The 21270-nt window shown below is 38.2% G+C and overlaps 1 protein-coding gene across 5 annotated transcripts in view; it reads left to right on the forward strand.

The window, feature by feature from the left end:
• The window catches only part of GRM5 (glutamate metabotropic receptor 5), a 274806-nt gene that overhangs the window by 78181 nt on the left and 175355 nt on the right, over nucleotides 1-21270 (forward strand). The window lies entirely within an intron of this gene.

The following is a 21270-nucleotide window of genomic DNA, read 5'->3' on the forward strand; positions in this document are numbered from 1 at the left end:
GACTGTGAAAACAAGAAAAAATGGTTTTATCTTTTTGTTGGACCATATTCTGGTCTTACATGTATCAGAATAGCACCATTTTAGTACCAATAACTTTCCAGTGAAAAGAAATGTTTGTTAAAATTCTTCTGATTATTCCTATAGATGTTTGTTAAAGATTAACAGTGTCATTATTTCATTGTTTGGTTTGTTACAGTTAAATAAAAATTTCTATATACGATAGGTTTGAATTCTGTATATAAATTTACAGTTAGCAGCCCAGTTCACTCCTTTACTAATGTGGCACCTCTGCTAAGCAGAAGCTACTACAGATGCTTGCTTACCTAGCTGATGCTAGACAGGGCCTGCTGTGAAATTCTAGCACAGGTTTCAAAGATTCCTTGTGTTCACCCACTTTTTAAGCTACAGGCATCCCTTTGTGACAAGATTAGTTAAAGATATCTACATGGTAGACATTTGAAGTTAAATGAAATAATCCCACTTTGCACGTCCATTCGCATCTCCTACTCTGTGTTAAATAATCAGACAATGAATGAGTCACACAAGTTGCTCTTCATTTGGGTGAGCTAAACATTAATCTCTTCCACTCTTTTGTTATACAACACATTTTCTAATTATTTTGATGGTTTTTATCTGAATGATCATGAATTTATCATTCTCCTTGGGGTTTTTTATACAAAATTAATCTTAGAGTAGCATTTATACCAAAGCTGAACACATAGATAAGGTGACCCTTTATTATGCTTCAGTCTACCTCAGTTTATATAGAAGCCTTTGAATTATCATTGCCCAGCAACCTATGCTCAGCTAATGAATTATCTTAAGTCCTTTTAAGGAGTCATTGATTCTCTGAGTAGAGATTGCCATTCTACAAACACAGGCCTCCTCTTCTGTTCTTACACATATAACTTCACATTTGGCTATATTCAAACACTCCACTAGTTTATGCCCAGCTTGCTGAATCACCCAGGATATTCCATAACTTTGGTCTATTTTTGTTTATATTTTGTAGTTCATCTGTCTTCATGCTGGTTTTGGAATTGATTAACACATCTTAATTTTTCTCCAGGCCTTTAATAGGAACATTAAATGCCAGAAGGTCCAGGATTACTCCCTGCAGGATCTGGCTACATTACATTCATTAATTCCCCTTTTGCATGATTTAGAAACTATCAGTCAATTCTTAATGTGATGTTTAATTTCTGTAAAAGATACTCTTTTTTTCAGGTTTCTTAATTAAAATGTTGTGAACTATTAGGTTGAAATGAATCTTATCAACACGATTAACTTTATCAAACAAACTTCTAATTTAATTTTAAAGTCATGTTGGTTTGATGGCACCAATTTTTCATATCCCATTAATGATGCTACTCAACTGATTTCTTTTTAGTTGGTTAAACTTTGTATTTTCTTTGGTTAAGATTTCTATCAAATAGATATGCCTATTCTGCCATCTTAATATTGACCCAGCCAAATGCTAGTGGTTTGAAAACAGACTGTATGGGAAACTGTTTGGAAACAGACAAAATGGGAAAGCCTGAAATGTTCTTCAGCTGCAGTAGGCAGAGTGAGCAGTCCCTTCCACTTCTTAGAAAACAAGATCTGCTACTGAAAAGAAAATTAATGTCAATAAATTATTTTTTACTGCTATTGTTATGAATCCCAGAAGCACTCGTAATTGCTTCTACATAATAACTAGAGTTTAAAAGAGGGATTTTAATGAGAACTTTTAACTCAAGTTTTCAAGGTTTTCACATTGTTTGATCCATTCATTGTGTACTTGTGTTTAATTTTGGGGCCAAGATACATTAAATTTATTGAAGTATATATTATTTGTCATTTGGCAACCTAGTTTCAAAGGAAGCTATATCCTTTTGAAGGACATTAAGATCTTGGGTTTTTAAATTCTTTCTCATTATTTTGGTATTAAAAGGGATTATTTCATGCTTGCTTAAATCGCCCTACTTTTTACTATTTTACATGTCATGGATGTAATATTTATCAAAAGGTGGCCTATTTTAAATACATATCCTAATTGTTCATTTTCTGTAAGTAAGTGACTGACTCACAGAACAGAGATATCCCATCCTAACTCAGGGACTCATTGTATATTTCTTGCAGCTCTAAATTTTCTCTGTAGATATGGGAAAATGTCAGGTGTCCAAATAATTCCATTCTAGACCCCTGGATACCTCAGAAAAGCTGATCACAATGCCCATTTTGTGTCTAAAAGTAAGGGATAAATTCCAACATGTCATCATTGTTCTCAGCTCAAAGAAAGATAAAAGACTGGCATTTCAAAGACAAAAATCTACAGGCCAGAAACTAAAACAAACAAGAATCAGAAAAAGATCAAACTACTGTGCATTGACAGTTGATATTATTTTGACACTTTCTGAATTGAAATTTTTCAAAATTTTTGGCCTAAGTTTTTTTATTTGACCTCTCAGTGCTCAACGCTTGTTCAGGATAAGAGGAAATGATGAGTGAAATAATCTGAGCTGTGACAGAAATTCTTGCTTTTGCTTAGCTCTTGCTTTTTGTTCCTATGGACACTACTTCATTGCCTGTTGCAATTTGTACGTACTTCCAAGTTATTAATAATTCTCCAAGTTAGGGCCACAAAAATGATCAGAGGGATGGAGCACCTCTCTTATGAGGAAAGGCTGAAAGAGCTGGGGTTGTTCAGCCTGGAGAAGAGAAGGCTCCAGGGAGACCTTATTGCAGCCTTTCAGTACTTAAAGGGGGCTTATAAGAAAGATGGGGTCAGACTTTTTAGCAGGGCCAGCAGATATAAGACAAGGGGTGATGGTTTTAAACTAAAAGAGGGTAAATTCAGACTAGATATAAGGAAGAAATTTTTTATAATGAGGGTGATGAAACACTGGAATAGGTTGCCCAGAGAGGTAGTAGATGCCCCATCCTTGGAAACATTCAAACACAGGCTAGATGGGCTCTGAGCAACCTGATCTAGTTGTAGATGTCCCTGCTCATTGCAGGGGGGATGGACTAGATGACCTTTAAAGGTCCCTTCCATCCCAAAGCATTCTATGATTCTATGAAGTTATTAATGTCCTTTTTTAAGGAAACTTTTAAAAAGTTTGACCAGAATGCAATTTGCTGATAAATATTAATTAAAAAAAAAAAAAACTCCTCTAGAGGAGTTTAATTCCAGATTAAGACATTGAAATATACCTACATGCATGGATGCATGTGTCTAAACTCCCATGATAGTCATTAGAGATCTTCTCAATGGAGTCTAGAGACTAGGCATCTTACCAGAAAGTAGGCACCAGGTTTCACACAGTTGTCCTGATTGATCTCCAGCTGCCAGTTCCAAAGGATATGTATATCCTGTATGTCCTGAATTTGCTAGTCCTACTTTTAAGTCTCAACAATTCTAGTGCCTTAGATACTGCCAGGCACCTGCTGAACTGAGGCCCTGCTTGCTGAAACATCAAAGCACACATGTATGCAACTCAATGTAGCTATCTAAACTGAGGTGTCTTAACAGACTGTCTCTGAACTGGCCCTCACCCTTGATGTCACTAAGGATGCATCTACACTGTCAAGTGACTATGATGCAGAGTCCACTCCTGAAACCCAGGCTCTGGATCACATGCACTGCAATATGTGTCACACCCCGTGCTTTCTGCTACTCTCCAAGTCAGCTGAATTTGCTCCAGGGAACGAGGTACGTGCGAGTTCCCTCTACCCTACACAGTCTTCCAACACTACCCCAATGGACCTTGTGATGCAAAGCTCTGAATTATGCCCTTGTGCTTCCTCAGGCTATAGATAAACATCCTCAGTGTCATGCTGTAAAAACACCATTGTGACATGGGCATGTGAGGCTTAGAGGAGATACTGCTGTGCATTGTGGACACAGGGACTGCGATTCAGTTGCCTAATCCTAAATATTCAGTGTTACTTTAGGTGTTGACAGATATCTCACCTTGGCTTCAGCTGCTGCTCCAGGATATGGGTTTCCTGTAAATCCTGTGTCATTCCTGCCAACTCTGTGCAGATGGTTTAGATACATTAGGGCATATAAACGGCACTGGGAGCCAGTAATCAATTTTTGTAGTGTTTGCTTTTATTAATACAAATATAATTTTTATCATGGAGTTCATAATGATAATGATAATATTGGCATGTTTTCTTTTCAATTTTCCAAGTCCTTCCATTCCACAAATTGAGGAAAAACTCATATTTCAAAAACAAAATGAAAATTCTGCCTTTATGTTTGCAGCGAACAAGGTGGAAATGTCAGCCAAGTACATCCTAGATTCTGAGGGCCAGAAGGCAAATAAGTAGAATGCCACATTCACTAATGACACCTCATATCATTTTTGACCAATTTAATTCTTGTTTTAATTTCGGCAGACAGTACACATGGGATTCCTGTTATTTTTGTATACTTATAGTTGATGATATTACATTTATTCAAAGCAAGCTTAGGGGCAACCTCTTTCCTCAGGGGAAAGAGCTAACCATCAGTGCACTGTGGGAAAAATTCATTAATTAACAAGTTGTGGAAAAGCTGCAGAGAGAGAGAATATCTTAGGACATGGAAGCTTTGGAACAGCTTTGATTGGCGAAGCACTATCTGACATCAGTGTTCCTCTGTGTGAGACAAAAAGTCATTTGTAAACAAACTTTGAGACATTAGTGATGACATTTGAGAGATGAAATCTGAAAACCTGTCCTGGTGAAACCAAAACAGAATAAATGATTCCCAGTGAGTCAGAAAAGAATTCAGAGCTCTAAAGAAATGAGTCAGAAACTAAATATACTGAGCAAGCTAAAGGCCTGAAAAAAATAACTTTATCAGTAGAAAGAAGCTGCAGGAAACTCGGCCTAATTCAGTCAGTGGCTAATGTGATCAAAATCTGTGAACCAGTTCATTTGTATTAAATATAGCATGAGGTATTTTGATCACTTTGAGAAAAGTAGAATTGAATAATCTGTTTGCTAGCAATAGGAATTAAGTGTTTCATGAGAAAGGCAAGAATTCCAAGGGAAGGGAAAACAATTAAAGAAACAGAGGGCCAGATAAGGAAGAATCGTTAAGTGATAGAAGTTGCATTGCTCCCACACTGGACAGAGCTTGCAGGTGCAGGCTGGAGTCATTGGGCAGTCTGTAGTCTGGAGGGCTGAGAGACCCATACCATTGCTTCGTCATTGTGAGCACCTCCAGGTGCTCTGCTTACTATGGTATGCATCCATATAATTACATCAGCTGTTCATGCAAATGTGGCAGTACTAATAAAATGTCCTTCCCCATTACTGAATACTCAGACTAGAGTTTTGTGATACTCATAGCAATTTAAAAGCTACCCATAAGCATTTAGGGCATGAGTCACCACTATTTGCCCCTGGTTTAGTCATTAACAGTTAGGAAAACTGCACATAAAAGGGAAGTTAACTCTAACTAGAAAGCATTTTATATCACTCTTTTCTCTTTTCTAAATTATACTATCAGGCTGGGGAGATTTGCACCCTCAAAACAGAGTTGCAGATTAAATCATACTGGACATCTTACAACAAATTCCCTGCTGGCTGCATTCTTTGCCTATTCTTCTTCTTCTAATATGAGGGTCTATGGAGAAGTATCCTTACAAGTAATAAAATATTTCCTCATGCTGAATGTGTGGGTGTGGAAGAGGAGGGAAAGGTAGCTTATTCTATTTGCTAGATCTACAGTGAGCTCTACAAAGAGGATGTGCAGAAAATACAGAGGTTAAAGGCAGAGAAGTAGATAGCGCTGCCTGGGCTCATTGTGCATGCTTTCATTTGTATAGATGGTCTAAGAACAAAAGAACAGAATGGAAATGTGGAGGGCATGGGGGAGACATGAAAGCATCAGCTGAAATGAATAATATACAGGATAATAGAAAAGAAGCTATATTTGGGAGACAGTCAGATGAACACCGTTGCAACTATTATCCAGAAGCAGATTCCTGTTGTGTCCAAACAAGAGGTTCTAAATAATTCAGTGTTATTGTTTCCATTCTTGCCATAGATAGTAGCAAGGCATGCAAAAGGAGAAAAAAATTAATTAGACTTTTTGCCAGTTTTGTGCTGTGGTTAAAAATAGCAGTTGAATTTCTCAACTTTGCATACGGAATTTTTTTCTGTGAGGATCATATATGTCACTCCCCTCACATCCTTCCATTGCAAAATATTAAAAAGGTAAATCAGAACAATCTCAGTGGAAAGCAATTTAAAATTGATTGAAGATGTTTTTCTTACGTATGTAACATGTTGAGAAGAAACAGTCAGCCACCACGGTTATGCTCTTCTTTCCCATCCCACAGATTACTCCTACACAGAAGCGGGGTCAGAGTTGTGTCTTGACAGAATCAGGAACACAAGCATTCATAAGAACTCTTTGTTTCCTAGAGGAAAAATACCACACATATTCCTAGTCAAAAAAATACATCTGAAACAGGAACAACAAAATGTTTAAATGTTATTGAGCATCTCGGAAAACTTATCAAGCACTAATGGGATGATGGAGGGATGGTCAGATCATTTACTTTGAGCAATAAATTAAACATTATAAACTGTAATTTTGTAGGTATTTAGTCCTATGGAATTATTCAGACCACTTAGACTAAGACAATAATTTTCTACATAGACGGTGCTCCCTGTTGACAGAGAGGTAGTGGTAGTCCTCAAGGCATTTATTCAGAGATACTATACACTTATCAGGAAACTACCTGAATCTGTCCATATGGAATATCGAGTCCAGGAGTGTCTAAATATGCTTCAGAGAAGGCATCTGCTTTTCTGCACTCTTTATGGTAGGTAATTACCAGATGGAAAATACAGGGAAAAAGAAGGCGTACTGACCATGCAATAGGCTGTCCAGGGATAGCCACATTGCTGTTCTCCGCATCTCCTAAAAGTACATCTCTAGAGAAAGGAATAGAAATTCAGAATAATTTTTGTTTACTTGGTCCTTTGCATGCCCACTGACATGTCTCACCAAGAGAGGAGGAGGATGTTTCCAACCATAATAGCATATGACCTGATAACTAGTGTTATCACTCTTCAACAGCAGCTGCTGCAGGTTCAGGTCCTTCTCTTGGAGGAGAAATTAAATCCAAAAGTCTCCCACTTCTGCGACAAGTGTTTCAGGTGAGACACAAATATAGAAAGAATGAGCACTGCTGCCACGAACACTAAATGAACTCTGTTCCATTCTCTGTGAACACTCTGGTTTGTATGACATGTTGAGACAAAATAATGCTGAAATAAATGGATTTTCAAAATCAATACGCAAATACACATATGGTTTATTTTAAGCAAGTAATCCAACTTAATCTGCAGTTTAGTTTTTTCAGATTTGCCAGATATGCTAATAGTTATTGTCTACATCTCATCTCACATCTGTAGTTCCTTCCTACTGCATTACCTGATTTGATACGTTCTTGAAACACAGGACATCTGTTTGTACCCACTGCAAGATTCATTCAAAAACTGTGGAGAAATAGGCATTTTATGCTACATTTTCTCCAACCAGTACTAAACATCTCCTTTAAAATGAGATGGATTTTGCTTTAAAAGTGCCTGTATCATTCCACCATGAAGACAGTCCAGATGACAGTCTGTATTTGATTAGTTAAGTTCCATCTTGTGTTAATTTATTTTATCTGATGGAATTTCCTTTTCAGCACCATATTTCTGAGTCCTAAGATGACTAACATTACAAAGATCATGGTATCAAAAAGTATAGACTTTTAGTATAGAATAGTATAGAAGTTTTGAGGGTAAGTGTAAAGGAAGTGTGTGAAGACTGATGAAAGTTCTGTTTAAGAAGCTTCACAGCTTAAAAGTAATTATTTTTTAAGAGATAGTTACATGAGTTAAATTATTAAGATACCTCCTGGGTTTATCGTGTCTTCCATCACTGATCCTTAGAGCTAACATTAGTGATAATAATAGATAATGGCAATAACACTTAGCAATTAATGGTGACCTCTTTTCTGAAGATCAAATATAAATTAAGCTTCCCAGTCTTCTTTTGTGAAGTCATATATCCATTTACGTCAATGGCCAATATATTGTATGCTTCTATTACCATTTACCACATTCTTACTTTCCCTAGTTTTGAATTATGATCCATTTTAACATCTTAATTTAAATTACATTGTAAGCTTTTGAGAGCATAATTACCTCTTCCTTTAGATTTTTCATTGTCTAGTACTGTATTGCAGGACACTACCATAATATTAATGATCTTGGGGCCTTACCAAATTATCACAAGACTGTCAACAGTAGAGTATGAACGGGAACCAGTTAAGAATTCAACCAACCTACCCAGATTGTGAAGGATATTTCAAGGATGATCCACAGAAGCTGCAGGTGGATCCTCCTGAATGCACTTGTTCCACTATTGGAAGTCATTCTCTGTCATCTTTCTGATCTCCCACCAGCATATGGCGATGGATTAATGTAGTGATGTGTTAGATCCTAAAATACCTTACCGAAATGACACCTTTGATCATCATAGTTACGTAGTTTGAAACCAGGGGGGTGCATATAACTATGCTGAATGAAGATGAAGTAGATTTGTTTCACTAGACACATTTATCGTTTTAAATGTAAATCTTATCGCAAGTTATTTTCTTTCACCTAGACAGACACTATTCCTTTTCTGCTTTCTTCCTCCTCTCAGCTGTATTGAATGTACTTCCAACGGTCAAGACTTCTGGCAAGAATAAGGGAAAAGGAACTTGCAACTGATCTCATAAGAACACTGACAATCTAAATCTTCCTTGTTTGATATGAAATGGCTATAAAGTATTTTCGTTCTGATCAGGAAGCGTGCATTCTGTTAAGAGTCCCATTTCAAAATCACATTTCATACTACATGAGGATCTGAACCTAAACCTTGGGCTTGAAATTTTTTATGTTGAGGGATGTTTCACATTCAGGTCCAAGTTTAGATGGTAACTGCTGTAATAGGTCAAATGAAACTTAATAATAGGTGAGTGCTTTGCTTTGCTTTTCTTCAATTTGATATTTAAATGTAGATGCTGTCTTCTGTGCTATCACATCCACTGTGACATCAAAACACTGTACATAGTGATGAAACTGAACCTGCTAAATATGTATTGGTGACCTTTCTGTACTGTTCCTTCTGAAAGCTCATCAATGAGGTTCAAAATTTCAGTCTCACAACACAAAGGTCACTCATCACTTACTTACTTATGTTTGTGGGGACTTTGGTCAGGAATTAAAAACATATTCATTAACAGGTCTGTGTTTCAAGAAGCCACTTTTTCACTAAGCTAACTGTCCAGAAGGTACACTACTCATAAATGAAAAGTGATCTCTGTAGAAGAAAAAGTTTTATCTCAAACAAATCAACATGAATAAAAGACTGAGTACCCAGTGAACCATCTAATAGAGGTGTGATGTAATTAGCAGATAGCTGGCACTTCCTCTTCCATTCCTCCAGGTCTCATTTAGCAGTTGCCTTGCACCACTAGTTTTTCAGACTTAGCACTACAGTCATTACTGGTGTTGTCATGCTCAATGCAGAAACAGTGAGGGTTAGGAGCAGTGTGTCTAAGCAGGAAAGTTTAGAAACTTAACTTTCCTATGGACTGTCCCACACCCTCATTCACCATTCTTCATCTTTGTTGAGTAATCTTTTGCAAGCATTCTGTGCTAGTTTCATCCATTTTCCTAACAATTGCCCTCAAAAATGGCTTTTTTGCCCGTATTCTGTGTTACCTCTGATATATTCTTTGCAAGTAGCTATATTACAAATAAAAGAAAATCAGTTCCAAATTACAAACTGCACAGCAGTGTTCCCTTTACTCTTGGATATAAACCATAAGCAGCCAATTGAATCAATAATATGCTTGCTCAATGTTTTTATTTGGAAAAAGAAAGGTCTTTAATTATTCCCACCAATTTAGTTTCATCAAATGAACTTTACTCTTAAATTGTGTATTTTGGAAGGCAGGAACTGATATTTTCATATCTTGGCAAAGCCTAACTACAAATACATTAAATGGGTAGTTGAATAATGATATGATTCAACTGATACTTTGCAGATGGGTATTTGTGACCTGGGAGAACCTTGATTATTTGTCTCTTGCAATCAAGCTTTCCTGCTGATTATTATTTATTAGCCATAATACAGTGCTACCTAGCTCTTGCACACAGAACTGGGTTTGCTGTGCTATGTACCACATGAAGAAATGTACTATGACATAATTTGGAACAAGTATCTAACAAACAACAAGAGTGAGGAAAGAAGAGGATAAGAATGTGAGACTATAATGTTATGTAGCTAGGAGATTATTTCAGATCTCCCACAATTTGTTTTTAACAAATATTGTGTTATTTAGGATGAGGATAACAGTTGGCTGACTTACTGAAGACATTGTAGCAGAAGAGCTCCAATTGTGCAAAATGAGTAAGCACTTGGGTAGTTCAGTGATATCGATTAAGCCAATAATTCACATGAATAACAAAACTCAAAGTTTAATTTTAAAGGAGTCTTTTCCATTTTGACATTTATTTGCATTCCAAAAGAGAATGAATTGTTGACTTTTTTTTTTCTAAAAGTTACAATTTTTAAAATAATTTATTTTGCATCAGTCAAAATTGTTCATATTGTTGATATTTTCTATGTTACAGTATAATGTGGTATTCTTTTGCAACATTACATTTCAAACTGAACATTGAAATTCCATTAAAAAAAATATCAGAACGAATGTTTTGATGAGATCGAAATGTTTCAGTTCAATTTTTTTCCAAATATAATTTCAAAATCATCATTTTCTCATGTGATGTTTTCTGTCAAGTCCAATAAAGACAACTGGGTGGTCAACATTGTGAATGTGCAACATTAGGTTTTGGAAATTTGATTCCAGGCAAGGAAATCATAGTCAACCTTTTCACCATTAGGGCATGGATTGGTAAACATGGCGTGTTTAACTTGTATAAGAATCCCTGGTGAAGACAGTGGAACCACTCACAAGATCTCAATCCTGCAGCTTCTTCCTGATGTGCTCAGCGTTACTACTATGAGTAGTAGTGGGTTAAATAAAATTAGATGGGCTTGCACAGTCATGGCCATAAAAAGTAGCAATACATTGATCGGGGTATAAAAAGAGCTGCAGTAGACCAGAGAAATATGTATTTTGACTGATATTCTCACTCTGAGTGTGGTCAGATATTTAGGGAAAGAACATTAAATGCTCTACCATGACAAGCAATGCTCTCTTTCATGTACTTTCTCAGCTTTTGGCAAAGTTCAGCTTAGGACCTCCTCGTCCTGCAGTTATACATATGTCTTATTAGTGATACAGTCCTTTTCTTCCATTAGTTTATCTGATTTGTTTTTCCATTATGGAATTACAGGATGTCAAGGGTTGACCTTGGCTAGCTGCCAGGTGCCCACCAAGGGAGCACGGACTGCTCCAGCGTGGGTCCCCTGCAGGGTCACAGGTCCTGCCAGAAAACCTACTCCAGCGTGGGCTCTTCTTAACAGGCCATGGGACCTGCCAGGAGCCTGCTCCGGTGCGGCTCTCCACGGGGTGACATCTTCCTTCAGGGCACATCCACCTGCTCTGGCGTGGGGTCCTCCACGGGCTCCACCATGGACGTCCATGGGCTGCAGGGGGACAGCCTGCCTCACCACGGTCTTCACCATGGGCTGCAGGGGAATCTCTGCTCGGGCACCTGGAGCACCTCCTCCCCCTCCTTCTTCACTGACCTTGGTGTCTGCAGGGTTGTCTTACATTGTCTCACTCCTCTCTCCCAGCTGCTCTTGTGCAGCAGTTTTTACCCTTTCTTAAATATGTTATCACAGAGGTGTTACCAACATCATTGATGGCCTCAGCTTTGGCCAGCAGTGGGTCTGTCTTGGAGCTGGCTGGAACTATCTCTGTCCAACATGGGGGCAGCTGCTGGCATCTTCTCACAGAAGCCACCCCTGCAGCCCCACTGTGACCAAAACCTTGCCACATAAACCCAATACACATGAATACTTTTGGACTCTACAACACTTGTTGGAGTTCTGTCTATCACATTTCTGTTCATAAAAAAAGTGATATATTTTCTTAGAGAGCAATATTCAGACACTTCTGCATTTCTCTTTCTCTCATTTTCTACAACAATAGAAAGATGTGCACTGTATTTTCATCTTCTACAAAACTGCTTCCATTCTTAGCTTTGCAGTTGATTTTCTCAGGAAGTGCAAATGGTAAAAAGCATGTCCAATAAACCCTGTCAAAACCAGAACTGATGTTTACTGAACCCAGAGAAGATATTAAATATTTTGGGGTGAGAAGATTCTGAGATTAAATGAAACTGATACAAAAAAGTCCATATTTATTCATTCTTCTTTTCTAACATAATGAGTTTGATTGACACAAGGTGTACTCATTAACAGGAGGATGTGAGCTATAAATAATGTCTTCAAAGTATTTTTGTATAAAAAACCCTCATTGAATTCATTATACATAATTGAACATGAAAGAAAGAAGATGATAGAGACTCCTTTAAAAAAGAAAAAAATACAACAAATGTTTTTGTACCAGAAGATGTCTGAAGTCCATTTACTCCATTTGATATGTGGCATTTTATGTATTACTACAATACTTCAGTTTCAGTAACTCCAAAACAAAGATGCGTTCTCAACAGAGTAGTTCATAAATATAGAAGATTGCAGTCTTCATCCAGATCTGTTGATTCTCAGTTCATTCAGTGGCTTGTTGCCAACAAAGAAAGCTTGCTATGGAGGTCAAAAAAATACGCTAAGATTGGTTGCATAGCATTTTTAGTCAGTAAAGTTAAGATAACTCACACATCACAGAGGGAGTAAATAAAATACATTTTCTTGGATGACGTCAAGTTGCTTTTGGCAGAAGTTGGGAGGATCAGGTTGACACTTGGTCAGAATTTTGTATGGAGCAGACGGAGGGGAAGAAACACAAAGTCCCTCTGTCGGCTGAGGTGGTGGCAATGGACACAGTGGGAATTTCAGATCTACAGCATGGGAAAGGGACTAGCACTAGAGTGAGGCATCAGCAGTGTAGGAAGAATGCTCCAACATTTTAATTTAAAGGAGTTTTGGCCCTTAGACCTCTCCATTTTCCTATACATCTGGAGGCATTCCTACAGCAGATAACTAAATTTTAAGAACTAAATTTTGGGCTATTTAGTGCATCAAGTGAAGTAGAAAGCAAACTATGAAAAGGTTCCTGTGACATCCTTTGGTCTGACTGGTCCAACCTGTTTTAAGGTTTCCTCTGAATGGTGTTGTCTCCTCAGCGCAATAGGAAATAACGCTGATTGTTTCTAGAACTGTGGGATATTATTTTAACAACATGGTTTTTTTCTCCAAAAAGTATGGTTTAAAGGTAAACAAAATAATTTGAGAACTCAACTTGAAGTTCACAAATAGAAGGAAAAAAGAAGGTGAAAACAGGCTGGTTCATTTTGGTGAGAAAATGGAAACTTTTCATTTAGGAACAAGACCAATATGAACATTTTTGTCACTGCATCTAAATAAATACATAGCAGAGCTGCATAAATCTGTCTATATATCTTTCTGTCTATGTTTCTATCTACCTGTGCATCTGCATTCATTCCTTTAAGGGCACTTTGTGGCAGATGGTTAAGGAAGAGGTCCTCTCCAATAAAGTCCTCAGAAAACTCAGAATTGAAGAAAAAAAAAAAAAGGATACTGACTGAAGCCCTTAGCCAGAACTAGAGATGTAAGTTCCACTCCTACACACACATGCACACACACACGTACACGCCCTTTGTGTGATAATTGAGAAGTTTTCTTGTTGAGCTTGTACTGTCTAAAGAAGTTGTTCCACCCACCTTTTCCCCCCACTGCATTTTCCTGTCCTATGTTGCACTGACTCCATAGACAGCTTCGGAAAGGAAAATAAATTAGATTTTTTTTGTTGCACTGTCATGAGGAGTATAGTGTTGGGGAAAGGCAGTGAGAAGGCGTGACTGGGAGAGGTGAGAGAAGGTGTGACTGACACTGTCCGGGGCAGCATTGCTGTAGATTGACATAGTAACGAAACTGCATCTCGGACTCAATGTTTAGTATTTTTACATGAAGGAGCTAACATAATCGCCATAGGTAAGTCATAATGGAGACTAACAACTTTTTTTCCTATTAGTGGCTGTCACTGCAGCATTTTTTGATCACTAAGTTCCACATGGAGAAAAAGATACCTAGGGAGAAAGCAGGATACTAATCCTAATAATGTCTTGTATCTCTGGAACAGAGCTTGCTACAGCTAAATGATGTGTGAGTAAGCTGGTAAATATTTAGAACCTACCAATTCTTTCAAATGTATAATGAATGTTAACAACTTAGTGATGTTTCCTTGGACTTGCTTTTTTATCATGTAGGAAAGCTAAAAAGAAACCATTTCAAAGCTATTGCAACAAACAACTTATCCAGCTGATTTAACTTCTTTACCTGATGATAAAAGTATGCCAGATTGCCTTTTCTTAGAAACTACTCAAGACTGATGTGTTAGAACTAAAGCTGTTAGAAGACCTGAATTTATGTCCCGTTATAAAATTTGGGGTTAACAGGAAAAAAAATCCTAGGGAAAAATATAGGAAAATATGTTTCAAGATACATATTTTCACAGGAAATAAATTTTTTAAAATGAAGAAAAGATGTAAATTTTGCCGTTCAGGCTACCAGCATAGCAGGATCCTGTCCAACAGTGCAGACTGTAGAAGAGGGTGGAAAATATGAGAAAAATGAAATTTTTGTAAGTGAGAAATTTCTTCCAGAAAGTCTCTCTGACAGAAAATTCTACTTTGAAATCTATATTTTTTGCCTTATCAAGACCACAACATTCTACTGGTGAAACTGGCTCCTCATGGCTTGAACAGGCATACGCTTCACCGGGTAAAAACTGTCTGGATGGCCAGTGAGTTGTGGTGAATGGAGTTAAATCCAGGTGGCAGCCGGTCACAAGTGGTGTTCCCAGGGCTCAGTACTGGGGCCAGTTCTGTTTAATATCTTTATCAATGATCTGGATGAGGGGATCGAGGGCACTCCAGTAAGTTTGCAGACGACACCAAGTTGAGTGGGAGTGTTGGTCTCCTGGAGGGTAAGAAGACTCTACAGAGGGATCTGGACAGGCTGGATCAATGGGCCGAGGCCAACTGTATGAGGTTCAACAAGGCTAAGTGCTGGGTCCTGCACTTTGGTCACAACAACCCCTTGCAACGCTACAGGCTTGGGGAAGAGTGGCTGGAGAGCTGCCTGGAGGAAAAGGACCAGGGGGTATTGGTCAACAGCCGGCTGAATATGAGCCGGCAGTGTGCTCAGGTGGCCAAGAAGGCCAATGGCATCCTGGCTTGCATCAGAAATAGTGTGGCCAGCAGGACCAGGGAGGTGATTGTCCCCTTGTACTTGGCACTGGTGAGGCCGCACCTTGAGTACTGTGTTCAGTGTTGGGCCCCTCACTACAAGAAGGACACTGAGATGCTGGAGCGTGTCCAAAGAAGGGCAACGAAGCTGGTGAAGGGTCTGGAGCACAAGTCTTATGAGGAGCGGCTGAGGGAACTGGGGTTGTTTATCCTGGAGAAAAGGAGGCTGAGGGGAGACCTTATTGCTCTCTACAACTACCTGAAAGGAGGTTGTAGTGAGGTGGGGGTCGGTCTCTTCTCCCAGGTAACAAATGACAGGACAAGAGGAAATGGCCTCAAGCTGCACCAGGGGAGGTTTAGGTTGGATATTTGGAAAACTATCTTCACTGAAAGGGTAGTCAGGCACTGGCAGAGGCTGCCCAGGGAAGTGGTTGAGTCCCCATCCCTGGAGGTATTTAAAAGATGGGTAGATGTGGTGCTTAGGGACAAGGTTTAGTGGCTGGACTTGGCAGCACTAGGTTAGCGGTTGGACTCAATGATCTTAAGGGTCTTTTCCAACCTAAATGATTCTATGATAGATAAGAGAGTGCTTTGAGTTACAGAGTTTACAGGCTCCCTACAGAGAAAAGAAAATGTAGGTCAGAGGAAGAAAAAAATCTGCTTTTTTTTAATTGTTTAAAAATTAAGTGGTTGTTTAGTTGTCAGTGTATGAAATGTCACAAATTAAATCAGGTGACTTCTTGTTTCATCCAAAGAGTCTATGACACAGGTATAAAAGTAATTGAGATCTGTTGAGCCCTTCCCAGTATTTGACTTCTTTCACTATACAAACCTTCCTGCACAAATCTTGGCAGATATGATCCAAACAATATCTGATTTTTCACCATCAGAATTAAGTGAGTGAACTTGAAAGAGGCATAAAATCAGAGTAAGCAAAATTAATGAGTTCCATTTTAAGGAAGAAAATGGTGATATTGACATCAGCTCATATCATAGTTTATGTCATCAATTTGTCTTGGCAGCCACAGAGACAAGATCATAGTTTTGGGATGACCATGGAGGCTATTTCTAACTGGAAGCGTTTCCTGGCTTTTTCCTAGCACATATAGAAGAGGAAAAATGCTCCATACTCCTGTCACGTAGATGCAGTAACAGTGTGTATTCAAAGTCCTAAATGTGGGGGCAGGAAGAAACATGTAGCTGTCAAGAAAAAGGTGGTAGGTGGTCCTTACATTAAGCTGTTACCTCCATTTAATGCCATCTTTTTGTTTTTTTGATGTTGACATGCATATTGATATGATTATCTACACTCCTCCAGTTAGGTTTTGCTAATTCCTTTAGGTTCTGGACTTTTGAAAATCTCTTGAGTCCTTTTAGATGTCATCCAGCCTATCTCACATACAATTGCTCTGTTCAGCAAATTTTATCCAGTTTTAAGGGCTTATGTTTCCAGTCAATCCCAGGACCATCTGTATCTCCTTCTGACCATCGCCATCTGTTTCAGTTTCTGACCAATTGCCTCCATCACTCTGAGTCTATAAATCACACAGAAAGTAAGCCACGTGGCCTTATTTGTGTTTACTGATAGGAAAACACCCAAATTTCCTCCCTCAAAAAAGACCTCAGAATTGGTTATATGGCAAATACTCCTGCAAAATGTCCTGTCATGGAGCTTTAAAACTCTAAATTTCTCAATCAACTACTTTTGAAACAAATATTGGAATATAAAATGAAAATAAATAAAGTAGGAAAGGTATACAAAATACTTCAGGATTTTCTGTGATTGTCTTTGAATATACATCTGAGAACACACTTTGTGAGCAGTCAAGAGGTTTAGTTAGTGTCGTGGTTTAACCCCAGCCAGCAACAAAGCACCACACAGCCTCTCATTCACTCCCCCCACCCCACTGGGATGGGGGAGAGAATTGGAAGGATGAAAGTCAGAAAACTTGTGGGTTGAGATAAGAACAGTTTAATAATTGAAGTAAAATGAAATAGAATAGTAGTAATAGTAATAGTAATAGTAATAGTAATAGTAATAGTAATAGTAATAGTAATAGTAATAGTAATAGTAATAACATATAATAATAATATACAAACCAAGTGATGCACAATGCAACTGCTCACCACCCACCAACCAATGCCCAGCACGTTCCTGAGCAGCGATCGCTGCCCCCCGGCGAACTCCCCCAGTTTATACACTGAACATGATGTCATAGGGTATGGAATAGCCCTTTGGCCAGTCTGGGTCAGCTGTCCTGGCTGTGCTCCCTCCCAGCTTCTTGTACACCAGGCTGAGCATGGGAAGCTGAAAAGTCCTTGATAGTGTAAGCACTACTTAGCAACAACTAAAACATCAGCATGTTATCAACATTATTCTCACACTAAATCCAAAACACAGCACTATACCAGCTACTGGGAAGAAAAATCAACGCTATCCCAGCTGAAACCAGGACAGTTAGTTTGATAAAGGTTTATCATTTGGAAAATTTACTATGACTCCTAATAGAATGAAACTGTATTTAGTTGTGCTTTTTTACGAATTACAAGCTTGGCAGGAATCCACCTTAAATTCTGAACTCTGAATAACCTTCTTGTCTGTTTGAAAAATGGCTGTCTTGCTGTAGAGGATATTAAGTTTTTGATATTCTGTGCTGGTCATCATAAATCATAAAGATCATCATAAAGAATCATAAAGAATGATCAATCATAAAGAATTTATAGAAATATGCTTTTGAAATATTTTTGTAAATACATGATCAGTTCAAGTCAGTTATTTGTGGGATCATATCACTCTTTCCTTAAATGTGTTTTGACATTTGTCAGTTCATGCAACTTGTCACAAATCCTGACAAGTTGCACCAATTACATCCCAAATTATACTTATCCCCCCATAAAAATGTGCCACAATAATATTTTTGTACTATTTTACTTGTATGATTCAGTGAAGCCAGTGTGATTTGTGTTGATCTGATAAGCAGAAAATGGTTAAGCATCTTGAAAGATATCACTTTGCATTAATTCTTTAGCAAACAGTTTCAAACCCTTGTTTTCTTAACTCAGTTTGTGTTCACAAGTAGTTCAAGAACAGAAAGTGGGCTACTTTTTCAACTAAAAATTGATGGGTTCCCATAAATGATCAGCCAGTTTGTTTTTAAATGGCTTGGTTCTTCTTCCGATAAAGTAGTAAAAGCTTAATTGAATTATTAATGATCAGACTTACACTCTGGTTAAAGAATATATTTGCTGGTTGTGTAATGAAAGTTAAAGATGCTGTTTTGTTTTCTTACACTATGAATGTCTCATTTATATGGCACCTTTCTGCACACCAGGTTCACATGTTGCTAGGAGCTGTGCAAGCATAGAGCTAAAAGATGGTTTTGCTCTAAACTGTAAAATATGATTGTAGAGTCCAGTCTGCATGATTTAAATGTCCAAAATGGGCACAATGGCCCTGAAATTTTGAGCAGCTGGCCTGATATGCTCCTAATTGAAAGAAAGGACAACCCAGCCCTACAGACTATGCTCCACTACACCCAAAGAAAGAGGCAAGATCCTCTGAAATACTGAAGCAAGCTATCCAGTCCATAAGTTTCACTGATCTTTTTTTACTATGGATTGAATAGGGAAGGTGGATGTCTCTGGAGGCAATGCAGAAGCTCTCTGTTCCACCAAAAGTACAAGTCAACATAGTACATATTAGATATCTTCCTCCATTTTATTCTTTTTTTTGTTTGCTTCGCATCCTAGCTAGCCTAAGTTCTAGGATCTATTCCAATCTCACATGTCCTTGTCACCTAGCCGGTCAACAGCTGGACAGCACTTTTCCCCTTATTTTTTGGGTCAGGTAAGCAAGAGTCAAAAGACAGCATGAAGAGCAGGGGGGACTTCTGTCAATGGCAGTGAAGTTTCCAAGTGAGGGGAGATGTTTTCTTCCCTAAATAACTGGTTTAATGTTGCAATCGAAGTATAAAACATGCACATACAAGGAAAATGGGACTTGACAACATGACAGGCAATACTGTATTCCAGCAATCAAATCATTATTGAGCTTTGGGTGCGTCATGGTATTGAAGAATTTTAAAGAGAACAAGAGCTTGAAGATACCTATGAAGCACTTCTCCCAGGTGTGACAGAGTGCACAAAAGTGCCTATTTAAGAATGTAAGAAGCAGGTGAAGAAGGTTGAGATCACAGGCTGATCAGAAGTGAAACTGATGTTTAAGGATGCAGTGAGAGATAATAGAGTAGGGGAGGAGAAGCTGCTAACAGCCTTGGAAGGGAAAACAACTGGAAGTGAAAATAAGTACTTTGGCAGAGAGCCAAAGGAAAGGTGTGCTTAAGTACATCTTTAACTGCAAAAACAAATAATTCAACTGACTTTACTGGAATTACCTTAATTAAGCATATCCATAAATACTTTGTTATTTTGGAGCTACAAGGACTACGTACCTGGAATACCCTGGGTTGCTGGGGGGATGAAATAATAAAAAAATAAGAACATGATGGTTCCTCTTTAATTTGTTAGAATTAGTTACTGAACATCTATTAGTGTTTGGAACATATACTTCTAAATTCTGCTGCAGAATGTATTCTCTTGCATTTCTAAAAGGCCAGCTGTCCTTCTAGAATCTCTCTGCATGTGATAAGCAGGAAAGGACTCTTACTGGAAAATGTCAGCCTTTCTAAATCTCTGTGATGCCAGAGAGGAAGAGATACGTTTAGCTACGATAGATACATGTCTGCATTAATAACCAGCATCTTTGCTGAGGAGACTCCCTTGAGGATGCTATGTCCACACCAATGAAATGCCCTCAGACTAAGATGTATTATCTTGGCAGCTGTTCTGAAGTGAAACTCACAAAGTCTGAGATGATGATGCCTGCCAATACATATTAACAAATAACAGAATAAAGGGATATGCAACCACAAAAGCTGAGCTCAAATAACAGAGATGTTTGACAGACCCAGTAATGCAAGACAGCTCATTCAGTGTGAAGTCTGAAAGTCTGTCCTGAATTTACTTTGTGGTCTATTATTCCAGTGTTTTTGCTGCTAAGGTGGCCAGAGATTAGAAAAGTCTATAGGAACTGGGTAATCTAGACTTTTATATTCCAGCATTGATTGCCTCTTTCATGAAGTAGTTTTATATGACCTTGAATGAATTTGTTTTTCTGGGTTTCTATAGGATGTGTGTGGAACAGTTTTAAGCCTTATCTACTTTACAGGGTTTTAATGGCATAATGAATAGATAAAACGCTTTCATAGCTTTAAATGCAAGCATCATACCTGTTCTTACAGATACATGCAAGCATGTTGTCTGGAAATAGCCATCCATTTTTCAACCGAATTGACTTGACTGATGAAAAACACATTTTGTGATTCCTGAGCTCTTTTTTTTCTTTCTTTTTTTTTTATTGTGGACAACCATGAAGCAATGGAGATCAATATGAGGTTATCACAGCCTTCGGAAAGGGAGGAGGCAGGACACATTCTGCCTGTCTAATGGTACAGAAGAGGCCTCAGAGCATGATCAGTGAGCCAGTCAACATTGATGTACAGTGATCTCATAAATTCCCAGTAGTCCCCCTACAACAACGTAGCAAATGCTGGTTTCAACAGATTTCCAGTATGAAATGAATACAAAGAGCATGATAAATTCAGGTATATCATGAAGTTATCTACTTTTGTGTACATACTCATGTGTGTACTTATGCATTTATAATTCTAGAAGACTCTTTACCCAAAGCAGTGTTCAGACATTCTAAGTGAAATTTTGCCTTGTATTTTCGTATTAAACCCAGTGACGATGCTTGACAAGTGAAGCTTAATTTTGCTGAAGTTTGTTATACACAGAATCTGGGCTTGATATCCTGCTCTG

Source organism: Nipponia nippon, unplaced genomic scaffold, assembly GCF_047370975.1.
Source record: "Nipponia nippon isolate SJK-2023a ecotype South Korea unplaced genomic scaffold, ASM4737097v1 scaffold_2, whole genome shotgun sequence".
Lineage (NCBI taxonomy): Eukaryota > Metazoa > Chordata > Aves > Pelecaniformes > Threskiornithidae > Nipponia > Nipponia nippon.